This window comes from Lygodium microphyllum, chromosome 24 (genome assembly GCF_053477565.2).
Source record: "Lygodium microphyllum isolate KBCC chromosome 24, Lygodium_microphyllum_v1.1.10, whole genome shotgun sequence".
Taxonomy (NCBI): domain Eukaryota; kingdom Viridiplantae; phylum Streptophyta; class Polypodiopsida; order Schizaeales; family Lygodiaceae; genus Lygodium; species Lygodium microphyllum.
The window spans coordinates 60,162,087-60,188,981 of record NC_141158.1 but is presented as its reverse complement, the minus strand read 5'-3'; the positions used below and the strand labels follow the sequence as shown (position 1 = coordinate 60,188,981).

Below are 26,895 nucleotides of genomic sequence, written 5' to 3'. Positions count from 1 at the left end.
ATGCCTTTATACAGTCACAAGGCTACAGCAGGAGTGCTATGGATATGTGTCTTTACACGAAGAAAGCCCGTGATGGTTCTTTATTGATTTTGGTAGTCTATGTGGATAATATACTGATCGCAAGGAAAACTCATGATGAGCTAGATCCTCTTAAGGCTCAGCTCAAGAAGAGCTTTGAGATGAAAGATTTGGGACAGGCCACTCACATACTTTGTATGCGCATTAGACGCGACAGGCATCAGGGACTCCTCTACTTGTCACAGAGGGAGTACATTCATAAAGTCCTTGAGCGCTTCCGCATACAAGATGTAAAGCCTATTGGCTGTCCATTGCCTTCTTATATGAAGGTATCACAGACTAATTGTCCGCAGATAGATGAGCAGAGAGCCGAGACTGCCAAGATTCCCTATGCATCCGCAGTGGGCAGTCTTATGTATGCCATGATAGCCACTCGTCCAAATATTGCCTTTGCAGTTGGTGTTGTGGCGCGCTATATGGCTACACCTGGCAAGAAGCATTGGGATGCCATGAAGAGTATCATGAGGTATCTGAAGGGCACTGCACATATGTACATAAGATTCCCTATGCATCCGCAGTGGGCAGTCTTATGTATGCCATGATAGCCACTCGTCCAAATATTGCCTTTGCAGTTGGTGTTGTGGCGCGCTATATAGCTACACCTGGCAAGAAGCATTGGGATGCCGTGAAGGGTATCATGAGGTACCTGAAGGGCACTACAAATATGTGCATATGCAATGGCAGCCAGGATACAGGAGTCGTGGGGTATACTGACTCTGATTATACAGGACATGCAGATAGTAGGAAGTCCACTTCCGACTATGTCTTCACATATCCTGGAGGTGTTGTTTCTTGGATGTCCAAGGTGCAGAAATGCACGGCCCTTTCTACTACAGAGGCCGAGTATGTTGCAGCCACTGAGGCTTGCAAGGAGGCCATTTGGTTGGATCGTTTGGTTATTGACCTTGATATTGATACTATCCCTAGACTGCATTCGGATTCTATGAGTGCTATTCAATTAGCCAAGAATCCGGTCTTCCATGCAAAGACGAAACACATTGAGGTGAGGTATCACTTCATACGTAGGGTCATTGAGGGCAAGGGCAAGTCTGTTGATCTTGTCAAGATCTCGACTGACCAAAATCCTGCAGACCTGCTCACGAAAAGCCTCTCTACAGAGCGCTTTGCCTTCCTCAGGAGGTTGATGGGCGTGGGATGAGATGACGTCTTTCCTCATCCTGTTGTACATGTGTACATGTTGTACTGTCTTTTTTTTCTTTTTCTTTTCACTCCTCACTAGGGCAGATTCGCCTTTAAGTGGGAGATTGTTGGGGATAAAGGCGCCTCCACCTAGCCACCAGTGTATTACTACACTGACAGTCACCACCACTGCACACTGCAGGTGGCGGGCGCCCGTCACCGTCACTTTATTCTTTATTTTTTTAGTGACAGTTTGAATAAAGGAAGGCCCGGTCACACATTGTGACTGTTGGAGTTTCCATTTCTTATCTCTCTCTTTCTTGCTCTTGCTCTCCCGCTATAGCTCTCGAGCGCAAGCTTCGATCATTCTCACCTTTCAACTACCACATTTGTTGCTACTACCAAGAATGCCTTCACCAATAAGACTCGTTTTAACGGATTGAATTTGACCACTTAGCCAAACTTCATGCAACAAGTGCTTGAATCTCAGGGTCTTTGGAACCTAGTCGTTGGTCTCGAGCCTACACCATACCCTCGACTAGCTCACCCTAATCACATCCGTTAATGGAAAGCCTGCAATGCCATAACCAATGTCGAGTTAATGCAATGATTATTTCCTAAGTTTCACTCTTAGTTAAAGCATTTTCCCCTCGAATCTATGCATTGAAGTCATCTTATTGACCCGATACAACGCAAATCGCACTCAACATACCAATCTCGACTTTTAAGCTTCAGAAGTTTTCCATTTAAGGAAGGGGACCATCTGAAATTCAAGATGGCCAAATATCGATCATTAGTTGCTAAGCCACTACTAGCTTACCGAAGTCAAATAAGAATCAGTTATATCCTTTCTAAACAAGCTTTGTAAAAAGTATTTTCACTTCATCCAGCACATTATCTCGTTGCCCCAGTTGCCAATCTTCTATGAGTTCAAATGTCATTCCATTATGCAAGGTTGCATGCTGAAGTCCACAAGAGATCTTCCCCACATTATTGTTGAAAGAGAAGTCTAGTTACCTCTTCTTTGCAAGGGAAAACCAAAGGTGCCAAGAACTCACAAGATGCAAAGGCAACTCACAAGAAGTGTGACACCCCTTCCTTAGACAAGACAAAAGAATCTAAACCCATCTCGTAGCAACTCCCTAAAAAGAGTAGATTTTGCACACACTGCAGACATCAGGCCATGTAGACGAGAAGTGTCATACCAATACCTCAAGTCTCCCACCTAAGAAACCACAACACATTGTGAGTGACTCCACTCCTGAGTCCTACTTGCCAGCCCACTCGGGCTACAACTCCCATTGTTGCCCCATCTACTCCTGGCCTAGTTGCCATTGGACATGTGGCACATTAACTGCTTAGCAATTCATATTTTAAACTACTCTTAAAGGATTAGATGATTGGTTTATTGGTTCCTCACCCATTGCACTCCTTACATCCAATCTGGGGTCTCCTCTTGCACCCCACCCTAGGCACACTTCTCCACCTGGCAGAGACCTATTGATGGAAGAATGCAATGGTGACGACATCCTTAGGTTTTGCTTCTTTAGTATTTTCTTGCATTCACTCATATAGACATACTCATTGCACATCTTTCATTTCGCTATACTTTTCTATTTTGTTTTGCTTTGAAACATCGCACTACAAATCTTTCTTGTGCTGATTCCAATCTCTCTTGCCAGGTTTTGTATTTTCACTATAGGGCTAACATATTATCATGGCGATGTGAAATTTTAAGATGATTTAATATTGTTGATAACATTTGATTAAGTTACTAATTAAATGTGCAAGGTTGTCTAGCACATGTGATGCACATGGTAGTTATTTCATGTTAACAGGCAAAGGACTCCGAGGTAGGACATAGTGAATATCAAAGGCAAAAGTTGTGACAAGCTCTGCTAGCTAGGCTTTGGTGGTCAGTTGGTGCCAATTCGAATCCTAGGACAATTGTTTGGCCACTAAGTGTCAATGGTGACACTAGCAACTAGGCATTAATTAATTAATTAATTAATATCAATCTAAGGGTCAACAGAGATTGGCCTAGCCAATTTAATTATGGATGGGCACATTTAATTTTGGCAAGGTCAAAAGGGCTTAAATTTAATTCTGAAAATTAATTAAATGGCTAGATAATGCTGAAAACTCGGTTTAGAAGGCTATCACTGGGCAAAAATATCCATGCAAACATAGAAAACGTTTTGGGTCTACTTTCAACCATTTGGATTAATTTTTCAGCTTGAGAGAGAGAGAGAGAGAGAGGAGTTACTGGTCTATTTTTTAATCAAAGATCAAATTCCTACAAGAGACAACCATTTGGGGGCCTCAATAGGCAAGCAACAGCAAGAGGATCATTATCTGGGGCTGGCAACTACATCAGCAGGCTGGTGACAGCAGTTTTTGGCTTCCCTAGCAGTCAGCAACAACTCTTGGGCCAGTTTTGAGAGGCAATACTAGTCTGAAGGGTTTCTCCATGAAGAATCTCTGAATTCTCTCTCTAGCATTCTCTCAACTTCTCCAACCCATTCTCAAAAGATCTCAACTTATCTCAACCATTAGGAGCAAATCTTAGTCAAATTTGGTAGAAAGCGAGAATTTTGCTATAGACCCTAAACTTCGTCTAAATTTTGGGTTTAGCAGTCACTTCAAGTCATGAGCCATCAGTACAACACAATGTACATGGAAATCAGCACCTGAAAATTGTGGGTTTATTGAGGATTTCAGATGCCAGCCCATCCATTCTGAATTTGGGGCAGCATTTGGCCATTTGGGATCCAATTAAAGCAAGCCCTGGATGAAAATTAAGGGGCAATTCGCCCAATTTGTATACTCCTTGGAACAAGAGAGGGCTTTTGGATCAGCCAACGAGATAGTGGAATCTCAGCTTGTAACCAATCCATTAGCAATTAAATACAAAGAAATACCGAAAGGGGTGCCAATTTCGAGGCCAATAGGGTGTCCACTGTCCAAGATTTTGAAGGTATAGTGTGCGTTTCAATTTATGTTTATTTATGATTCTGTAATTAAGTGTTTGATTAGGGAGTTACCACCCCTCCTGAGACGAAAGACTAGTTTCACATACAAGTTTGCACTAGTCCTTCCTAAGTTGGAGACATGGGATGTGTAACATTTCTTTCATGATTTCATCTTTCTCGGAGTTTTTCTCTTCTACCACCATGGAGGATTGCCCTCCTAAGGCAGATCATGCAGCATCTCTCTTGATGCGATCATAGGGGTGATTTCTACCTTGCTCTTCTAATCAAGGTGCTTCATCCTCATCTTCATCTATCACCATGGTTCTTGACACCACACAAAGACTACACACAAGCTCCTATTCCTCCTTTAGCCTCGACATCCAAGGTTAAAAGGGGGTTCCTACCCTTTCTTGGTACCCTACAAGTTTCAGCAATTGTCTCCGACATCGGTCAGCTTTTCCTGTTGTACCTTCCCTTTGCATTACATGATCAATATCATCTTTGTACAAGGGGTCTGGGGCAATTGAACAATTTTCCTACGAAGAACACTATCCAACTAGCACCTACTACATGTGCATTCTCATCACATACTACACTACTCTATGTATCTCATTATCCATAGCACACCTTCACACATCCTAAGCTATCTCCATCAGCAATTCTTTACCACCACATCACCATACTTCTTCATCTCTTTCCCTGGTCAGCAATACCCACAAGTGGTTGGGATACCTTGTTTATTTTGTGATCTTGTAACGTGTCCGCCTGGTAATCTTCAGGACACGTCTTAGCAATCCATCGGAAAGGATGTCTAGAAAGCTCCGCCCAGCACTCCCATGGAATGTCACGGGGTTTGCGATCTAGGACATTCCGCGTCTGCCACGTAGCGGAAGTATTCTGACCGTTCCCACTTAGGACCTACCTGAATCAGGGTTTTTCCCTAATGGTCATTTCCTAAACGGCAACTAGCGTCGAACCCCAAACGAACTACTTTCCGCAGAAACGCCAGAGTCGAAGCGGATTCACGCTGCACTTGGTTCAAGGAGAATGGGAAACGAGAGGGATGCAAGGCTCGACCTCTCTGCCATAAGGCATAGTCCCATTCCGTTCCCCTAAAACAGCGTAAATCGGGATTATTATAACTTAGACTCTAGGTCAACGCCCTTGCTGTTCGTGTCCTTTGAACGATCTTCTTGCTGTCCATCATGATTGAGAAAAGTTCCCGACCAACCGAGACCACCCATCCGTAGGACGGACCCATGGCCACATCCACCGCACTTTCCTCGGTTGTTTTAGTTATCTAATTACCTACCACATTTAGTTGGACATGCATCAATCAACTTCCTTAATTAGCCCGTTAGGCACTGATTCCTTCACGTAATCATAGCACTTGACATAAAAAAGCAATGTCAAACAAGTTCCTTTTCAATAGCTTATCATATTTATCTTTGGAATACATTTATAACATCCAGCCCATAAGCTTATCCATAATCCGCCCGAAGGCTATCCAGCAATCCACAGGGATTACTAATCCAAGATTCTGCCCTAGACTAGTATGCGGGCCTCGAGATCCAATCCCGAGTCACGTTGGCCTCTTGTACAAGGCCCGAAAGGCGAGGGGTTTACGGCCAGAGCCCCCTCTGGCACCCAAGCGTCCTCCTGCTCCAAGTAGCACTCAACGGAGAGACCTCTCGCGGCGGGTTCGGTCCACCTTCCCGGCACAGATAACAACCCCCTTGTTTAGGGTCAAGCAGGCAGTCAAGGGTAACTGAAGCTGCCTCTCCCTTCAGGCCTTCAACCTGAAGCATTAGATATCTTTTCATCCTTTAATTCCTTGAGCAAACAAAGCAAAACAGTGCTCTCTAAACTGTTACAAGCACAATCATTTCCAGTGGTCGTTATTTTTTGCCAACTGCTAAGGAGTGAATCCTTCTTTCCGAATGCATCCAGCACTTGATCTGGGATCAATTGCAACTTGGCAAGATCCCCAAGGGTTTGTTTGTTAACCCTTATATCCTTGGGTTAGGGCTGTACCCTATTAACCCAACTTAATCAAAACCTTAAGTTCTATCAGCAGTGAATATGTTATTCCAATTCACTGATTGGTCTTACTTCCAAGCAAATATCTAATCCCCGTATCTTGGTCACTTATATCACGACGATTATTCATCCTCTTGTAAGATAAATTTGCGTAAGAATCTGCCAATCTCATTTCGAGAAATTTGGCCATTCCCTTGTGATCAAATCACAAGATCATGCCACTCTGCAACTTGTTGCACGAGTATCGCATCTAATCCATGGCACTATTTTACCCATCAACGGCGTCTTCTAATCACGAATTCATGATTAGATAGAAAACAGGGTTTATAACAATCCGTTCCTGATTGCCCTAGGCTGACATTGTCAGTCCTAAGGTTCCAAATTCAAATCGAGTTTCATCCTTTTAGCGAGCGATCCTTAGGGTAAAAACCCTAGATCGTCTCTCGCAAGTACGTCCTATTGTCCCAACATTCCGTGAATGTGGACAAGTCTTTAGGGTATAAGGGTTTCAGCTTTGGCAATAAGAGCAATTAGGTTACGACCTCAACGTGCTAAACCCTAGTTAGCTCTTTGGGATATGTTTCATTGAATCAACCCTTCCTAACGAGTACCTCGCGGTTTTAGGTATTTCAATTTATTTGTCCATTCTTAAAGATATTTATGATACCATTTTCGTAACCACATGATGTATTGCCTATGTACGAGTAGTTTTGCAATCCCTAACTTTTCCGACTAAGATCAAAGCGTAAGTTAAGTTATGTCATAATTCCTAGTGATCCTTCTATAACATGCAATCAAGTTTCATGCTACTAAGCTTTAGGGTTTTATGTTTGAACCATGCAACCTTTTCTAACAATTACGCAATTGAAACGATATTTATACCAATTGGCTAGAGTTATGCAGCTCAAGAACCATTTCATGCCTTGCAAATTCCTACGGATTATTAGCAACTTTCCATAACGAATCATTGCGAAGAAGAGATGTCTAATAATGCGACTTGCAATTTATACTCCCATGCCTAATCAAAGTGTACGATAATAATTTCGACTTTATAAAGATGATCTTTAATTGATCTAAATTCGTTACTCGTAATGCATATAACAAATGTCTAAGAATGCATAGACGTCTCATGTCCTTTCATTCGTTCCATTGGAAAAATACAAATGACCAATTTCCTTGATCGTAAGCTATTTTCTTTTAATTTATCCAAAGTATTTCAATCGAAAAAGTGCATCCTAATTTCATAAATGATCCATGCACAATCAAAAATATTACGACGTTAATCAAATTTAGGAAGAAAAACCTCGACTTGTGGTGAAATGTCCACATGGATGCTAGGAGATGATCCTCTTGTGTTTGCACCTTGTGCTTTCTTCGGAGCCATCGCGAATTCGGTCTTTTCGTCTTGGACGAAAATTTATGATCTTGGCCGATCTTTTTCGAACGCGAAACTCCCTTTGTGACCGCTTGCACCGTTTTTCGGAGTCGGCTTTATAGGTTTTCTCCTTAAACTTGGCTAATGGGAACTTGTGGGGAACCTAAGGGGGAAAAGGGGTTATTTCTTGGAATAAATGGGCTTTTAAACCCACTAGAGAGGCAATAACAAAGGCCCATGGGAAGGGTTTTAGAACTCGGGCTAGTGGAAGCGTGTGGGGAAATCCAAGGGGGAGAAAGGGCTTAATGAGCCTTTTTAAAGGCCTTGGATAGGACTCCACGGAAAAGGGGATACTAAATGGACTTTAGGGGGAAAAAAAAGGGCAAGGGTGTAAAAGACCTTCTAGAGGGATTTTTGTGGGGGAGGGGAGAAACCCACAGGAATGGGGTTTAAATCCCGGGGAGAGGAAGGTTTTAAAATGCACGCGGTGGACAAAAAGGGGAGAAAGGTGTAAGAATCGCCTGTGAGGGGATTAAATCCCGGGGAGAAGGCGACTATGGCAACGGCGTGGCAACTCGCAACCCTTCGGCTCCACACCTCACGGCGCAATCGACGATCAAAGGCGGCACTCTCCTGGCTACGACAGCTTTATGCGGCACCTCCTCTCTCCTCACAACCACACTCTCCTTCACAACTGCAGTATTACTACTCTCCAGCCAACAACGTGACGACCCTCCTAGCTCTCCCATGGCACAGGCTTATATAGGTGAGGGGAGGGAAACCTCCCTCCCCCACGCGGCCTTGCGCATGGTCTTTACCCCCTCCATGGCATCCAGCAAAGATGCTCAATCACCCTTGCTATTCCCCTCTCCTCCGGCATGACAATCGGCTGGGGGAGAGAGGGATAAAAAATTTTGCCATTATTCCCCATAAATTATCCTTTTGGCCTCCTAAGAGAAGGTTTATATGAAGAATGCGTGTTTTAGAAATCGGGAATGTTACAGATCTATTAGATTCAACTATCCCTTTTCGTACCCCACGAGGCACAGTTACTTGAGGGTTGCAAACCATCTCTATTCTCCAACAAAAGAGGAAAAAAAAGGATTCGATATGGTTGTATCCACCTTTGTAGGTCCTAGTAGGCAACTATGCAACCAATGAGTACCCTTTATCCGATGCCTTGGCTCCTCTAGGGTGATCACTTGAACTCCCTTAGTGAAACCACCATCACCTCTATAGCCTTGGCATGCCACTAGACAGGTGACATGGACCCTTTGTTTGATGCAGTGATAGTTTGGTTGCCTTAGGGTGAGATGCCTTGGTGTAAAAAATGGGCTTGAGCTTATATTACGATCCCTTTCTCATTCCAATTTTGAGCTTAAGAGGGGCTATTGAGCTAGAAATTCATAACATACTAATTGGCTCTTTAAAACAGCCCCAAAACATATAAATTACCAAAAGTGTCAATAAATGGAGAAAGGTTCTAAAGAGTTTCTATGTCCCACATGCAAAACCCTAATTTAGGAGGATCCTTCTACATCTATAAATAGACAAGCTACCCACCATTTAGCCCCATTCTTGTCTTGCAAGTTTCAACCATCAGCTCTCTTCCACTAGTTGTCCATCCCCCAATGACCAACTGCTACTATGTCTTCTATACAATTTCTTCGCCTCCCACTATTGCCTATGATCAACTACCATCATCTTTAGCACATCATTTTTGTGTTTTGAGCACTTTTTTTAATCATCCACTACTCCAACTAGTGGTTGTTGCACTCACCATCCATCTCCGGTGGATGACACACATCGACACCTTCCTTAGCCCCCTCCCATGAGAACCACAGATTGTGGGACAACTCTGTCCTTGCGCATTCTATGTATTCTCTCACTCATTTACAACATTGATTCATTCACCTCCAAGTTATCTTTCTTCTCTATTTGTATTTGTGTTTTTGCATTTTGCATTTTGCATTTTTTGTTATGCATTTATTGCATTAAACCTATATAAAATCTTTTCCACATACCATGACTATGACATCATGATACCATGCTAATTTTGGGTGAACTAGATCCCCGAATAGCAATATCTCACATAGCAAATGTATTCTTCAATTCAGCCTTAAAATTTGCAATATTATCCTCTCTAAGTTTGGTGAGCAGCATATCATCTACATAAAGAATGACGACTAGCAAGTCCCTATATAGAGTAGGACGAGTTGGACTGTTTTTGAACCCTTTGTTATTCAAATAAGCATCTATCTTCAAATACCATGCATGAGGAGCTTGTTTCAAGCAATGCAAAGCCTTGCTTAACTTGCAAACCAAGTTCTCTTTGCCTTAAACGACAAACCCTAGAGGTTGTGATACATAGACATCCGTGTGCAAGTCACCATTAAGAAATATTATCGCAATATCCAACTGATGCACTTTCCATGATGGGCAGCCATAGCAATAACACATCTAGCAGTACTCATTCAAGATGTAAGAGCAAAATTCTCCTCAAAATCTATGCCCTTTTTTTTAGCATATCCTTTGGCAACCAAGTGTGCCTTGTACTTATCAATGGAACCATCAGCCTTGAGTCTGAGTTTAAAAACCCATTTAATGCCAATAGCCTTCTTGCCAAGTGGCAATTCAACAAGATCCCAAGTAATATTAGTAACAATGGAGTCCAACTCCTCTTCCATGGCCTGCAACCAATGTATATCCTATTGTGCGTCATCAAATGAAGTAGGCTCATCCTCATCCAAATCTGAGCTCATGAATGCATGCTCATCAAGAAGAGCATCTACTTCCAAAATTTCCACAAAATGTGCCTCCCCCCGGCATCATGAGCAGTCTTTCTAATGCATTGAGGAAAAGGTGCATCAATCTTACTCTCCTAGAGAGTTTGTAATAGTCATCTCAAGACTGTTTTTGTCACATTTATACAAAATCCCTTTCTTGCTCAACTGCTTGGTCCACTATCAAAGGCAATACATGATCAACCAAGGGCTGATTTGGGGCAGGTGGAGAAGCAACTATTTGCTGTAATACATATGTTCCTGCATTTACAGCAGACACATGTCCCAATGCAAGTGGCAAAAGACCCCCAAATACATCACCAATCTCATAGGTGGCTGGCATCTCAAACTAATCCTAAGCATAGGCTGCACTTTTAGCAAAAATGACATCTCTACTAACAAAAATCTTTCGAGTGCAAGGATCATACTATTAGCAGTCATGGTTGTCATGCACTATCACCTCCTGCCTGTGATCCTTAGTCCGAGTCAGACAAGGACATTAGGAGCTCTAACACGTTTGTCAATGTGCTTTGACAGAGAAGGCAGCTCATTCTAGAATCTACATTTCTTCTTTCAGTCAATTTAGGAGTGATTGCCAATCAGTTTCCAATCATTCCACTGCCCCTGCCACATTACGAGTGCTCCAGACTACCATGTCAACATTACTACTGCCACATCAACATTTTCGGCATTATCAGTTGTACCAGCTGCATTTAATGTGTTCGCTCTGATCATTTTGGCATCTTCTAATGCTGATTGGCCAGATTTGGGGGATTTATGCTACTTATAGTCCCCCCCCCCAATTGGCAGATCATCATCTTCTTCCCTTTGGTAGGTGCTCCATTGGTTGCTGCAGTCTTCTATCTCGGGCATGGACAGCAGGCTGGATATTCTGTCTCCGTCACCATCACTATTAGTGCTGCTGTCATAATTTCAGCCTGATCCGGCGCCCCCAAGTTGAAAATATTTTCAGTCATCTGGCCCTTGCTGAAAAAACGCAGATTCTTTGCATTCGACAACTCCATATGACACAAGCAGACCATCTATAGTCCTATCACGAAGGTGTAGCTGATTTCCATTGTTTGGGATCATTTACAGAAAAATACAAATTTTTGTGGGTGTTTGCAAGTGTTGAAGATGTCTTAACACCGCATCAATGGCTTTGATGACTCTAACAAGGAGATCTTTCATCACTCCTCTAAAAGATGGCATGATCATCACGAAGATCAGAGGTCCCAGCCCCATTTTGAACGTGAACCCTTTCCTGACAAGTCACACAGATTGGATCAGCCCTCTCCTCCCCCCACTCTCCATGTCTCCCATAGGGCCCATCCTTCTAGCCCTAGGATGCCTATGATGGCACCGCCAGTACAAGTGCATGTTCTTCCTTCTCTTCCCAAAGAAGACTATTTTGACGGATCAAATTATTATCTTTGGTCCTATAAGGTAGAATGTACTTTGGACACCTTTGATCTACGGAAGTTTGTTACCCACCCTATTCCCATCTCGTGGAGGATCCCGAAGTGGGATCCACAGTGTTGTGCGGCCCCAAAGCATCGGCTCAATTCCAAAGCTTCACCTTTCTTCCTCATGGTCTTACACTATTCCATCCTAGAGCATGTTCCCAAGTTGCAGCAAGCAACACAGGTGTGGACAAAGCTTGCTTCTTTGTACCACCAAAACACATTTACCCACCGGATTACTCTTGAGAAGAAATTACGGATGCTTGCTATTGCGCTCTACACCCATGAGTCTGCATTCCTTCATATCCATGTGTTGGAGGAGCCTTTTTCAATGGTTGACTCATCTTTAGAGAGACCCTCACTCATTGACAATGGTGCTTCAAGTCATAAGACTCCATGAGGAGATATGGTGAACGATCTGCATCCATCTACGAGTCTTATTACTATTATTGATATGTATTTGGTACCTATTAGTGGTGTTGGCACTTTGCCGTTATTGCCAGACCGTTCCTCTAGCTCCCTTTCAGAAGTCCTACATGTTCCGGACTTGGGCTTTCCACTCCTCTCAGTTTATGGCCTGACTAGACTCAGTACCCGAGTTGGCTTTGCTAAGTAGGCCGTGCTTATTGAGGATTCTTTTTTCGGAGCTATTTTAGTGATAGGTTAGAAGGAGAGTGAGCTCTACAAGTTCCATTCCTATTTTCTTATATAGGGTCCTCCAAGGTAGTTGTCTATTGTTGCACCCATCCTTGCTTATGCACCATCTCTTCCAACGGTTCCTTCCCATCCCCCACCCTCTTCCCTTGTGGTTCACTCATACCCCCCATCCCTTGCAAAGGGGACAATCTTGGTGATACGATTGTGAATTTCCTAGACTCTAGTGTTTCAGAGGATAATTCCCATGATCGTGAGAAGCTTCTTCATTGGGAGTCTACATTGACAAACTTCATCAGCATTGGCACTCTTCTTGTCATCCTCAAATCCACATGTTCTTCAGCCTTCAACCACATCCAATATCCAAGAGGATGTGTTAGCTGTCATGTTTTTCATTCATTACCATGTCTTGCCTATGAGCCTCCATCTGAGGCAAATGCAAACATTAGGAGCTCTAACATGTGTGTCATGTACTTTGACGCAAAAGGCAACTCATTCTAGAGTCAGCATTTCTTCTTTCAATCGGTTTAGGAATGATTGTCAATTAGTTTCTAGTCATGCCACTGCTCCTACCACATTTCAAGTGCTTTAGTTTGCCACATCAGTATTACTGCTGCCACATCAACAGTTTCGGCATTGTCAGTTGCTGTTGACTGCATTCAATGCAGTTGTTCTGATTATTTGGCACCAACTACTGCTGGTCGGCCAAATTTGGGGAGTTTATGCTATTTATACCCCCCATCTCGAGGTCTAGTTGACAGATCATCTTCTTCTCCCCTTTGGCAAGTGCTCCATTGGTTGTTGTAGTCTTCTCCATGTTTAGCGTGGACAGCAAGCTGGATATTCTCTATCTTTGTCACTGTCTCCATCACCGTCACCGTCCGTGCTACTGCCATCCTTTCAACCTGATCTGATGTCCTCATCGATGCCTCTAGATGTGTACAGGGAGGACTGATCAATTCACTCCTTTGTATTCAGCATTCTTTTCAATCAGTGCAAATATCTTCCTTCATCTCTTGCTATCTCTCTTTCTCTTCTGTGTTCATGGTTCTCTTTCATTGTGCATTCTCACATACACAAACAATAGCCTTTGCTCTCCGAACTATAGCGAACAAAAATACATTTAAGTGTTGTATCATCTAGCTTTCCACAAAGCTCTTTAGGCACATGAGCATATGCTATACACAAGTAATCAACCTTCCGCTTTCTATCATATCATGCATCATAAGGAGTAAGCATCTTGAGTGCCTTAGTTGGAGCACAATGAAGTACATGATTTACACATTGAAGGCCCTCAAGCCAAAACTTATGTGGTAGCCCTTTGCTTTTCAACATACATCTGGTCATTTCCATGAGTGCGCAATTCTTCATTTCAGCCACTCTTTTGTGTTGAGGTGTCATCCTCGCAATGGCCTAACCACCCCAATGAGCACTAAGATTTTGCCCCTTCAAACTTGTTTATGCCTCCAATTTTGCAGCCAAATGTTTGAAGTGCATAAACACATTTGACTTTGCCTTGAGGCCATACACCCATGCATAACAAGAATAGTCATCTATAAAAGTGATAAAATACAAATGACCATTGAGGGATCTAGTCCGCATAAGATTACACATATTAAAGTGTATGACCTGCATTTTCCAAACAGTATGCACTAACATTGAGCTGAACAAGAGTGGTGGCAGCTGAGAAGAGGACGGCAGCAGCTGAATCTAGTACTACAAGCACACACAGGCTGAGAAGGCAGCAGCTCAAGACAAGGTGGCGGTGCAGCACACAGGCAGCACTAGCAAATTGGTAGTGGCGGACTGGGTAGGAGTGCGCACAAGCAACGTTGTGGAGCTAGGCAACGGCCGTATCAAACTGGCTAAGGGCGGTAGGTGAGCAACGGCTAAGATGGCATAGGCAGGAGCAAGCACTGAATGTTAGGCAAGTGGAATTGCTACTAGGTGGCACAACAAGACGGTGACTAACTAGACACACAAACAACGTTGGAGACGAGTACCCTTGGAGCTAGCAGAATTGATCTTCAATAGCTCCCCCTTTGGCTAAGCAAGCTAAGCCGAGCTGACGACAACAAGGACCTCGAGTGGGTGGCACCAGTTAATGGTGACAAGACAAAACCTGTATGTGTGGCTCTAATACCAAATGTGAGAAATTGGCTAGTTAGGGAGGAGAGAAATAAGAGATAGTAGATAGTAGATAGTGTGCAAGTTGAAAAGAGTGTATTAGCTCAAGAGTGAAGGCAGAATGAAAGTACAAAGTAAGGTCTAAGGTTGACCTAACCAACCTCCCACACCCTAAATAGAGTTGAATCAACTTAACTTCTAGGACCTAGTGTCACCACATTTAAAGTCCCAAGACACGCCACACTTTAACACTTTAATGAGTGTCCACACACCACACGAGTCACAATTGCCCAAAATTGGCAAATTCTAACATATATCTCAATTGCCTTGGTAGCTAACTTTTCCCTACTCTTCCAGTTAGTGAGGATCAACTCTTCCTCCTCCATCCATTCAATTTATTTGCACAGTGGACTGCTGCCCTGGTGCTTCTCGACTAGCATGAAGCCCTCTCTTGAGGTTTGAGATTTGGGCTTGCCTACACCACTTGGTCAGAATTGGAGCCCTCTCCCAAGATTGATTGCGAGCATGTTCCACATTACTAATGGCCAATTGTCCTTTGGCTATTCTAGCTGAGGGGTATCAAGTCTACCTTCATCATCAAATTCATCATGATTCTCAACACCATACAAAGACTGATATCAAGCTCCTCTTCCTCCTTTAGCATCAATATCCATGGTTAAGAGGAGGTTCCTACCTTTCATTGGTATTCTATAGGTTTCAGCATTTGTCTTCAACATCAACCTCCGTTCCTTGTTGTACCTCCCCTTTGCATTGCATGATCATCATCATCCTTGTTAAAGGGCGCCTTGGCAAGTGCACAACTTCCCCATGAGGGACATTATCTAAATGGCACTTGTTGCATGCACATTCTCATTATATAGCACTACTCTATGCATCTCATTATGCAAAGCACAATGGAGTGAATCCTCAGTTGTTTCCGCCAACTGTTCCTTTACCACCTTACCCCCACACCTCCATACTTCACTCATTTCCCTAAGCTCCCTTGAACTTCATCATCAACACCCACGGGTGGTCAAGATAGCTTGTCTATTTTGTGATGCAGTGGATCTAACCATCCCTTTAATTTTCCCCCTGGAGCACATTTACTTAATAGGACAAACACATTATTTAAAACCCTCCCAAAAAAAAAGTCCAATCCAGTTCCACCCGCCTTTGCAGGTCTTCGTAGGCCACTAAATAGCCAACAAGCACCCTTTATCGGATGCCTTGGCATCTCTGGAGTGATCACTTGGGCTCTCTTGGTAAGATAACTATTGCCTCTATAGTCTTGGTAGGCCACTGGGCAATTAATATGCAACTTTTGTCTAATGCCTTGCCTGCTTTAGAGTGGGATGCCTTGGGGTCAAAATGGGCTTAAGCTTTTCTTCCCATCCCTTTCTAGTTCTAGTTTTGAGCCTAAGAGGGAATAATAAGCTAAAAATGCATTACAAACTGATTCTCTCTTTTAAACAGTCTGAAAATTTCATTCAAAGGAAATGCATTCCTAAAGAGTCTATGTGTACCATTAGTAAAACCCTAATTTGGGAGAACCTTTCTACATCTATAAATAGGCAAGCTACCCACCATTCGGCTCTAACATGGCTCGCTATTGACGAGCTCTAACCCATAGAAGTACTTCGGAGTTGGAAGCCGACATTGACGGCAGAACGACATATGAAGATGGTCATCGGAAAATTCCAAGGAATGATGGCAACATGACGGAGATTATTTTTAAAAGCAATAATGATGACAATCAACGATGGCAATAAAGAGGACAGGAGGGCAATTGTTGACCCAAGACGGTGGCCTGATTGGTGGGCAATCTGTTCAATAGACGACACAAGGAAGTAATGGCAATGATGGGTGACATAATTGTGGGCAATGATCGGCATAATCTGAAGCAAGGTGGTGACGTTCTGTTAAATACTATAGAGATAGTGTGCTAGAAACGCAGAATAATGGCATTGTAGGTAGACGGTGTACTGAAACACAGGGGGTGGTGTTCGAAAAACACAGCGTCGTGAAAAAAGCTTAATGTTTAAGCTTTTGGTTTTAAAGCCTTTAAAGGCTATTGAATTTTCAAAAAACGTAGAACAAGGAAAAGCTAAGGTTTAAAAATCCTTAACGCTTTTTGAAAAGCTAAAAGCATACCTAACGTATGAGAGGATAGAAAACTATATAAAGAGATGTGAGTGGAGCATTAAACCTGGCCTTGCTCCATTTACTCTTGTATGCAACTTGAAGTAAGGAGAGTGGAGGGTCGCATGCGAGTGTGCTCTTGACATGCTCTTTTGTGAAGTTGGAGAATTTGGACATTGAAGTGTTGAGTGTTGGCTCAAGTTTGTATCAAGGTACAAGAGTTTAGTATTATTGATTTTTGTTTTCAAAGTTTGTGTGTGTTATCAAACATTTTACAAGTGTGTGATACTCTAACCGAATTTGGGTTTGTAGTTGTTTGAGCTATGAGAGGCATTGTGTGTTGTTTGATTTCATGTGTGGCTTGTGGTGTTTGTCAAATATTTAATTTTTTTGTGTTGTGTTGTGCATCCAACAAAGACAATTGTTCTCACTGGCACTCCTTAATGTCTCGCTATTGGGTTGTGAGTGAGGCTTACTCTCGATCACCACTGGCGTAATAGTGTCCTGGATGATAGGTCATGACAAGGTCTAACCTAGATAAGAAGTTACTCGAGCAAGATTGTCTTCAATTGAGGATGCAAGTTGTCATAAAGTATTCTAGATTTTTGTGATCTATTTAGGTGATAACTTTATGAGTTATACCCTCTAGATGATGACACCAAGTATCAAAGGCATCTACAATGGTAAGGAGTTCTTTGTCATGGATCTCATAGTTTATCTCTGGAGGGGAGAACTTCCTTGAGCAGAATGCCACTGGATGCATATGACCATCATCTCCACACTAGGATAAGATGGCTCCTAAGGCATAGTTTGATGCATCGCTCTCCAAGAAAAATGGCTTGGTAGGATCTGGGTGGACTAGAATTCGGGCAATGGTGAAAGTGGTCTTCAGGGTCTGGAAGGCCTTCTTGGCTTCTAGGGTCCATGCGAACTTTGAGTTTCCTAAGAGTTTGGTGAGTGGCGTGACTATCTTTGAGTAATCCTAGATAAATATCCTGTAGAAGTTGGCAAAGCTGAGGAAACATTGGACATCACAGGCACATGTGGGTTTCTGCCAGTCAAGAATAGTCTCGAACTTCTTGGGGTCCACAAAGATTCCTCTCTGAGAGACATTGTACCCCAAGAATTCCACTTCTATCTGATGGAAACAACACTTCTCAAGATTTGCATATAGTCATTTTTCTCTGAGTTTCTCCAAAACTAATTTTACATGGTGCTCATGCTCCTTTGGATCTTTTGACAATATCAAGATATCATCCAAGTATATAACTACAAATCATCTAGATCCTCTCAGAAGATATCATTCATCATATGTTGAAACATTGCAAGGGCATTGGTGAGACCAAATGGCATAACAACATACTCGAAGTGACCATATCTTGTACGGAAGACTATCTTCCATTCGTCTCCTTCTCTAATCCGTACAAGATTGTAAGCCCCTCGTAGATCAATCTTTGTGAAGATATTGGCTTTTCCAAGGCGTTCCAAGAGCTCCGGTATCAACACACGTTCAAAGTGACCAGTCTTTCTTCTTCACGAACAGAATTGGGGCTCCAACAAGAGACTTCGAGTGCCAAATAAACCCCTTGGCTAAGTTCACATCAATGTTCTTGCGTAGTTCGGCTAGTTCATCAAGGGATAGCATGTAAATGGGCCCAAAAGGTGATTGAACCCCCTCATGGAGTTCTATAGCATAATCATATGGTCTATGCTTGGGCAAGAGATCTACATTCTTCGTTTCAAATACATCTTGGAATTATTGATACTGGCTTGGTAGCTTGACTAACTCTATCTTACTAGATTCTTGAGCTAGTATATGATATATCATGTAGGTCAGTTCCTGCCTTGCTATATGCATTCTAATAAATTTTTTGGCTTATGTTTCTTTAGCCAAGGCATCCCAAGGATGATTGGATTCAAGAGATTGGATATGACATTAAAGCATACACGAGATTTGTGATCACCAAGAGTCACCATGACTGGTCGGGTTTCCTTGGTAATATCTCCAAATGCTAGAGGTCTTCCATCCACGACTTCAGCTGGTGCAGGATTGGTCTTTTGGAGTACTAGAATTTGATATCTATTCACAAAACCATCATCAATGAAACATGCAAAGGTCCCTGAGTCAACCAGGGCTTTGAGGAAAAGGGTCTTTCTCAACAGGGCCATCTAGACTATGACAAGGAAATTTTCCATGGGTGTGGTTGGAATCAAGAGACCCTTTCTTATACCAAGGTCCCATTGTACAATCTCATTCACAATCAAACATCCTCATTTTCCTGCCCGAGGGTAGTTGTAGCAACTCTTGGGGTTCTTGCCCTCTTATTTGGGCAATTTAGGGTGATGTGTCTAGGGTTTCCACAATATGGGCATAAATGATTCTCTTGGTCTTTGCTTTTCTTGTGGGGTCAAGGGCTAGAATTCAGTATTATCTATTTGCATCAGTTTCGGCTTCATTTCTTCTCTAATTGGGACTAGGTTCCATTAGCGAGCAACTAACACAATAACTCATCTAAGCAAGACCTATGCCACTTAAATCAAGGCATTCAAAGTAGTAAAAAATATTTACCTGAATGTGAGATCAGATTGGTTGACCCTACACTCAATCGCCTCATCAAAATGTGTTCTTTTGACTTGCCAAGACTTACCCAATAGCTGACTCATCCATTCCTCAGATGGACACTTGCATGAAATGCCTCATAGTTTTGAAGTACTAGCATATTCTTTTCCAAGATTCGGGCGAACCATGATAAAGCTTGACCGCAAAGCAAAGTCCCAATGAATCCCACCTTGGAAGTGTCATCTGGATAAATATCCGATTGCATGTGGATATAGAGCTTTACTTGTTGCACGAATGCCCTAAAACTCAAACGGTCACCATTAAACTTCTCTAGCATGATGATCTTGGGTTCTCTTGTTGGGGATTGATAAACATGCAAAATCATCTAATCACTTCCTTTGTTGTTCTGCAACTCTCGAAACTGGTCTTATATCTCTTGAAGCGCAAGGCCAAGATGCATGAAGTTACGCTTGTCGTTCATTCAAGACTCGAATTTGTTGTTGGAGGTTTTAAAGGGAGGCCACGATTCTTTCAAGGGTCATCTCCATGATGCTCAGTAGGGCTAGAAAGGAGTCTTGCCAAATTGTTATGGGAGTACTAGACTGTGCTCGAGAGACTAGACTAGATACAAGATTTATTCAAAGAATTCTGATCACAAGATAATCCCACGTAGGAGCACAAGGTACAATGATAACAAGATATGGAAAATCCCACAACCCAAGACCATAGATATAGACAACACAACTCGAGACTGTAGGTATAGATACAAGATATCAGAATTACAAGATCTCCCTCAATGGGGATGAACAAGATACAAGACAATACTAGACAAGATCTCATACTACAAGATTACCAAGTGACAAGACAACAGGAGTATAATGGAAGACAAGACTAGACTAGATACCATGACTAGACAAGAACTAGAACTGGATAACGAAGTTACTTACTTGGAGGTCTATGCTAGTTCTAGTTCGATATCCAACATTGGCAAGACTGAGGGGCTCTATGGCAAGCTCCTCCTTTTCTAAGTATTGAAGAGCTAGAATGTTCCATGATGACATCATCAATGATGCAGATTCTAACATGGCATATCTTCTAGAAGGTTCTATGATGACATCATTGATGATGCAGGTAATGACATGGCATATCTCTAAAAGATTCTATGATGACATGGCAAGGGTAGGTTTGTATGGTTGGCTCGAGAATGTCCTGTTACAGGTGCATTCACATGGGATGTGGATTCATATGGCATGAGCAAGAATTAATCCATACACTTGATCATGGCATGTCCATGACACCCCCCACGATGATGGAGGGTCTTTTTCAAACCATCGACTTCATACACAGACTACGTAACATGCATCCGAATAGACTACCTAAGAGGGCCTTCAAGGCCTCTAGGCAGCTAGCTCAAGTAGGATAGAAGACTTCATGGTATGCACAGGTAAAGCAATGGCTTACAAGATATGGGTTCAACATGGACTATCTCCCTTCCTTTCAGTATGATCTTGACTCACCCTTCATACACCTCTCCCACACAAAGAGAAACTTGGTCATGTGACAAGGTCTCTACCAATTGTATATATAGTATACATGGCTATCACCCAAGCAGCCCCTCCCCTCGAACATGTCTTACTACAGAGACCACTTCATGAATGCTACCATGGATGGGATGCTACCATGGATGGGTTCATTGAAAGACCTAGATACCTAGATGTATATATGCCACATGAGAGGGGGAAACCATTGACCAACTAAGGGTATCCTCTCACCGGCTCAAGATCAAGACCAAGAGAACAGCCTAGTGGACTTGCAAATTATGCCAAGAGGAGATAGAGAGCAAGGAGCACTACATCTATAGATGCAAAGCCTAAAGCACAGTCTGAGCTAGATACCCCGCCCTATTTTGAGTAAACACCTCGCTCAGACTAGTTATGGAGTCCCCACACCAACACCACTTGGCCCAATTTCTAGTGGAGATTCGAAGGCTCCACACATAACTACTACATGCTAGCACTACACAAAGAGGGGGTTGTTAATCACAACTTACTAATTCCTTACAAACGGTGACCATACATATGACACCTACACAAAGAAAAGTGATACTCCAGAGAGCTCACGAGATCAAAGCAACATGTTGCTCGTGGATATAATGGTACTAGACACAAATGTTACATAAGAGAGAGATTAGGGCAATCCACCAGCAACACAAGCAACACTTGACAGAGTTGAGAGCCCGGTCTAGATCATACCCTCATTTTGTCCGAGATGTACGACATATGCTATCCACCACCGATCCTAACTAGGTGAAACCAAATATACGAGTATCATTCCGCCACACAACTGGATATGTACTATCTCATCCTCCCACTGTATCTCTATATGAGTGTTGTTTTATCCTATACACCACCTTGCCTTCTTTTATAGTATGTCAGTCATCATCTTCCAACACGTCACATTTTGATGTCTAGTGACGATCAACATTGTTGACGGGGAGCTGACGCGAGATGCGCTGACGGGGAGCTGACGCGACGGGGAGCTGGCGCCTGGCGTGACGTGGAGCTGACACGACAAGGAGCTGGCACGATGGGCGTGACATGGCGGGCATGATGCTGGCGGGTGTGACGCTGACGAGACGGGTGTGACAGGACCGTGAGCTGCGTGACGCTGTTGTGACGGGCACGACGGGCGGATGCTGACGCAATAGGCGTGACGAGCCGGATGCAGACAAGATAGTCGTGACACCAGCACACGTATCTGGCAGAGCAGTGTACTTTGACGAATGAAGTCTGACGAATGTAGTTTGACGAATGCACTGTGACGAACGGACTGTGGCAGCAGTGACGAATGAATGCTGTGGCAGCAGTGACGGATGTATTGTGGCAGCAGTGACGAATGCATACACTCTCTCAGACTGACATAAATGCAGACACTGTGAATGTACTATGGCAGCAGTGATGAATGTAGACACTCTCTCAGACTGACATGAATGCAGACACTGTGAATGTACTGTGGCAGCAGTGACGTATGCATACACTCTCTCAGATTGCAGACACTCTCTCAGACTGACATGAATGCAGACACTGTGAATGCACTGAGATTGCAGATGTACTCAGACTGATGTGAACCTTGCATGCTGTGTGGACTGGAAACCTGCGTGATTTCAGACTGACGCACATTAACATTTCATGCTACAGTCATATCTTATGATGCAGTCACATTGACAGTCTATGATATACTGACAGTTCATGCTAGAGTGATAGTTTATGTCACTGGTTTACTACTCTACTCAGACTGTAAACAGTTTTATGCTATAGCGCATACTATAATTACGATGGAAAAAACTGATAATGAAGGAATCACAAAACCAACGATGGAGACAATGTTTCATACACCGCCAAAGAACACGAGATACAAAACCTATGGGCGTAAAACCCGAGATTGGAATGTCTCTCCAAGGTCGAGTAGATATGGGAAGACATCCCGCAAAATTAATGAAACACTATATGAGGAGATGTTGACCATACTATTAGATATGATCAATGCCCCACCCTCATTAGGTGCTACCAATGATCCATGGTGCTCAAAGTTGTAAGGCCCCCATTATGAGGAGAAGCCAAACGTGAGCCCGGACATTGGTTGAGTCCTGACTTGTATATCAGATGAGGTCTATGTGACCGGATGGCAAAAAGGTAACCGTTGTGGGTCTAATCTTTGGGTTAGACGGAGTGGTTAAGCTGGTAGCAACTCGAGGCGCATTGCATCGAGTTGCGGTGTAAGGGAGTTAAAAGGGCCCCCTGTTGTGGGGTCCGGGGGCCGCGGAAGCGGCCCCTGGCTGGGGGGTCCCCGAGGGGGCCAGCGGCCCCCCTGGCGGGGGTCCGGGGGCGCCCCCGGCCCGATGGTAAAGGGAATATTCCCTGGCCGACTAGTGGAGGCTCATATGGTAGGTCGGTCAGCAAGCCGACCTAACAACCTTCGCGGGCTATAAAAGCTAAACCCCTTCGCAGCCATCTCTCACTCATCTTTCACCCAGTCAGTGTTGTTGTTCCAGCTAGCCTTAAGCTCTTCACCTATCTTCTGTCTAGATCGCCATCTAAGCTTCACACAGTGGAAGCGCACGGGTGGACAGAGCCATCTTTGTATCAGTTGTTTGGAGTTAAAGAATTTACTGATTCTCCTCTTATCTGTTGTGTACTCTCTATCTCTTTCTCAGATTCTGTTCGCTGCGCCATGTAATATTTTACACATACTCCGTGCTGAAATACGTACCACGAGGAAGGAAATGGAAAAGGACATACAAGAGCGGGTTCGAGCTGAAATGATGGAAGAACTAAAAAAGGAGATGCAACAAACATTGGATGCACGCATGGCAGAGAAAGACTCATTGATCTCTAATCTACAAGAAGGACTAGAGGAATGCAAAAAGAAATTGGACGCACAAAAGGAACCACAAACCACACCGGAACTACAAAAAGAAATGGATGTTCTAAAAAAGGACATGCACACCTATGCAAGTGTGGTGGAAGGCGCCCAAAAGAAAATGGAGAATGTTGAGAATACCGTCAAAGAAAATGCAAAATGGATAGATGTGGCAAAAAAGAACAAAGGAATGCATGGCAACAAAGTGGAAGTTATGAATGCCACCTTGGAAGAAGAGGCAAAAAGACGGGCACGCGCACTCCACGTAAGAGTGGTTGGACTAGATGAGAAAAGCTCCCCAATTGAAGATGCTACAGCTCTTGCCACCAAAATTGGAGCTACAAATGTACCCATCATTGGGGCTTGGCAAGTCAGGAAAGCTGACACAAAAACAAAAGTCCTCATCTTGAAGTTTGGAGACCTGGAAAAGAAGAGAGCCTTCCTCTCCAAGAGGATCGCTCTCAAAGGAGAAAAGATCTACCTAGATGAAGACCTCACCCCAACCCGGTTAGCCCACAAGAGGGAAAATATGCCACGTGTTCTAGAGGCACGGAAAGCAGGTAAATGGGTTGTATACAGAGATGGAAGAGTCATCATCACAGAGAAAAGGACGGCATGACGATACGCGGCCTATGAGACCTTGAAGTTCACACTGTGGAATTGCAATGGCTCCCTTGCAGATTGACAGACTACCCCCCTTTGACTATAGCCTGGATTGCCCTACACTTGACCTAAGCTGATCAGAGCTAAACCATGTGATCAGAGCAGACATACTGAAGTTAGATACGGAGAAGACCTGGATCCGACCCCCCTCCCCCCATGGCACGAGGATGGCACACTACCAGACCCACTTCCTTCAGGTATCTGAGGATGGTTTCATCACCCGACCCAATTACATGGACACATAGCTGCCTCATGGACTACGCACAGTTATTGGTCAGATCCGCACCTCATCCCACCACCTAAGGATTGAGACAGGTAGATAGGAGGGTATACAGACAGAAGAACGCATATGCCCACTATGCGACAGAGAGCCAGAGACAGAGGAACACTACATCTACCGATACACTGTATATTATGACATACGACGTAGATACCACTGTCTGTTTCGAGAGGGTTTTGGACCCCTGAGACGGATCATGCAGTTTGAGGATCAAAGATACTTGGGATTTTTCCTCTTGGAGCTCCAGAGACACAGAGCAACAATTCTACAGAGTAGGAGGCCCCCACAGCTCGGCTCACATAGACAGAGAGCAGTCACTGACTTTTTCACTGATACACGACAGAGTATGGCAAATACCACTACTACTGCCACACAACCTACAGGAGTACATCATCATTGGACCTCATCTTCTATAGTTGTCCCTTTGGATAGAGCAGTGGCACTTAGCCGGTCTAGGCGCCCACGTCCACACGGACGAAGGCCTAGACATCCACACCACAGACAAATTAAAGCCATCATCGAGCGCCACAGGAGACAGATACCGAGACACCACAGCCATGCAGAGATACACCTCCCTAGAGAACAGACATATCATTGATGGAGAGTTTTCCTTTCTCTACTCTCACTTTCAGATCACTGACATGTTTCCCTTTTATAGGACACTATTTCATTTCTTTTTCAATCTTATAGGCATGTTTTTCATCTTTTTCTCGTTCCAGATGAGAAACACACCATCATTGTATGTACTGCTTTGATCTCATAGGCCACATTGGCCTTTTAGAGACGTTAATATACTCTCTCTCTCATGGCAAAGACGCAGAGGAAATTGCCATATGCCAAGGAAGTAAGTCCTCCCGAGAGAGTAAGTCAGAGTGCCGAATAAGATCTATCTGCCAATGCAAGAGACCTTTAAGCCTAGCAATATGCCCCTGAACATTAGAGGCAGAATCAAAAAGAAAAGCATTCCAAATGGTCCAGTTATGCCAACAGCCCCAATATCTAAGAAAGTGAAACAAGATCTTCATATGTGGCTGTGTCGGTGTGGGGTATTTGGGCTGCACAAAAACCCAATCAAAAGGGTGTAGCGAGAAACCGACCACCGCTCGCCAAACTGCTAACAAGAATGACTAGATTTTCTTAGCGAGAGGGCAAGAAATAAATCGATGACGGGCCGATTCCACACTGGTGGTGCAAAAGAAACAATTGTCGTTGGAGATTCGACGCTTGGAAAGGGCTGAAGCAAGAGGAAGACCACCAATCATCACCCTCCAAAGAAAGACCTTACATTTGAAAGGTGTCTTGTTCAACCAGCCCTCCATCACAGTTACCCTCCACCATGACCCGGATTTACGCAATCCCCATACTGTATTAGCTTTAGTAACCAACCATTGATGATCTATAATCAAAAGATGATACACCTGGTTTGCTGAAGCCTTTTCTAAATTCAGCCGGCCTACAAGGTCCCAGTCCTGCCAAGGACGATCCGAAGCAAAGGCAGGAAAGGGTTCTGCTCTGGAGCACCATCAAAAGCTGTCCCCATACATCCCTGTATCCACGAGGGATCCTGAAAAGCCTCCTGGCTGTACGAAACGATATCAACACATTGCGACTAGCAAGGGTGGCTTCTGCAACTGAAGTCAAGCCCAAACGTGCCATGCGGTTAAATTTTGGTCTGAGCTCATGTTTGCCTTCCCAAGAAAGTAACCGCGAGGCTGCCAACAATTCCAATTGAAAAGAGTTAGTAGCTAAGCGGTCCTCCGCTGGATGCCACTGAGCCTTCTGGAGGACCAGTTTCCAAGAACATACCAAATGGACAAGCAAAGATGATAAAGGACTAGAAAACCGAGAGTCTACATTGAGAACATGCCACCAAGAACTCCGAATTTGGGTATTACCATGCAGAAGCCCGTGATCCTCGAGAAAATAACGGGCTATAATGACCCACAAGTGATGATCCAAGCACATGGCACGAAAAAGAGACCAACGGAGTGCCAGCATATGAGTTTTGGCATCTAAAATAGCCCCACCACCCATGCGTTTGGGGATACATGCATGCGACCAAGAAATCCATGAAATGCCTGCATGCAAGGAATCCTTCTTCCATAACATGAAACGAATATACTGAGTAAGAGCATTCAATGTAGTAGTAGTCCAGGGCAGCAATGGCAAGAAATATGTGAGCATTGGCAACATAATTGTCTG

The 26,895-nt window shown here is 43.6% G+C and overlaps 1 protein-coding gene across 6 annotated transcripts in view; it reads right to left on the bottom strand.

The window, feature by feature from the left end:
- The window catches only part of LOC148015143 (callose synthase 3-like), a 211,187-nt gene that overhangs the window by 133,338 nt on the left and 50,954 nt on the right, over positions 1-26,895 (bottom strand). The window lies entirely within an intron of this gene.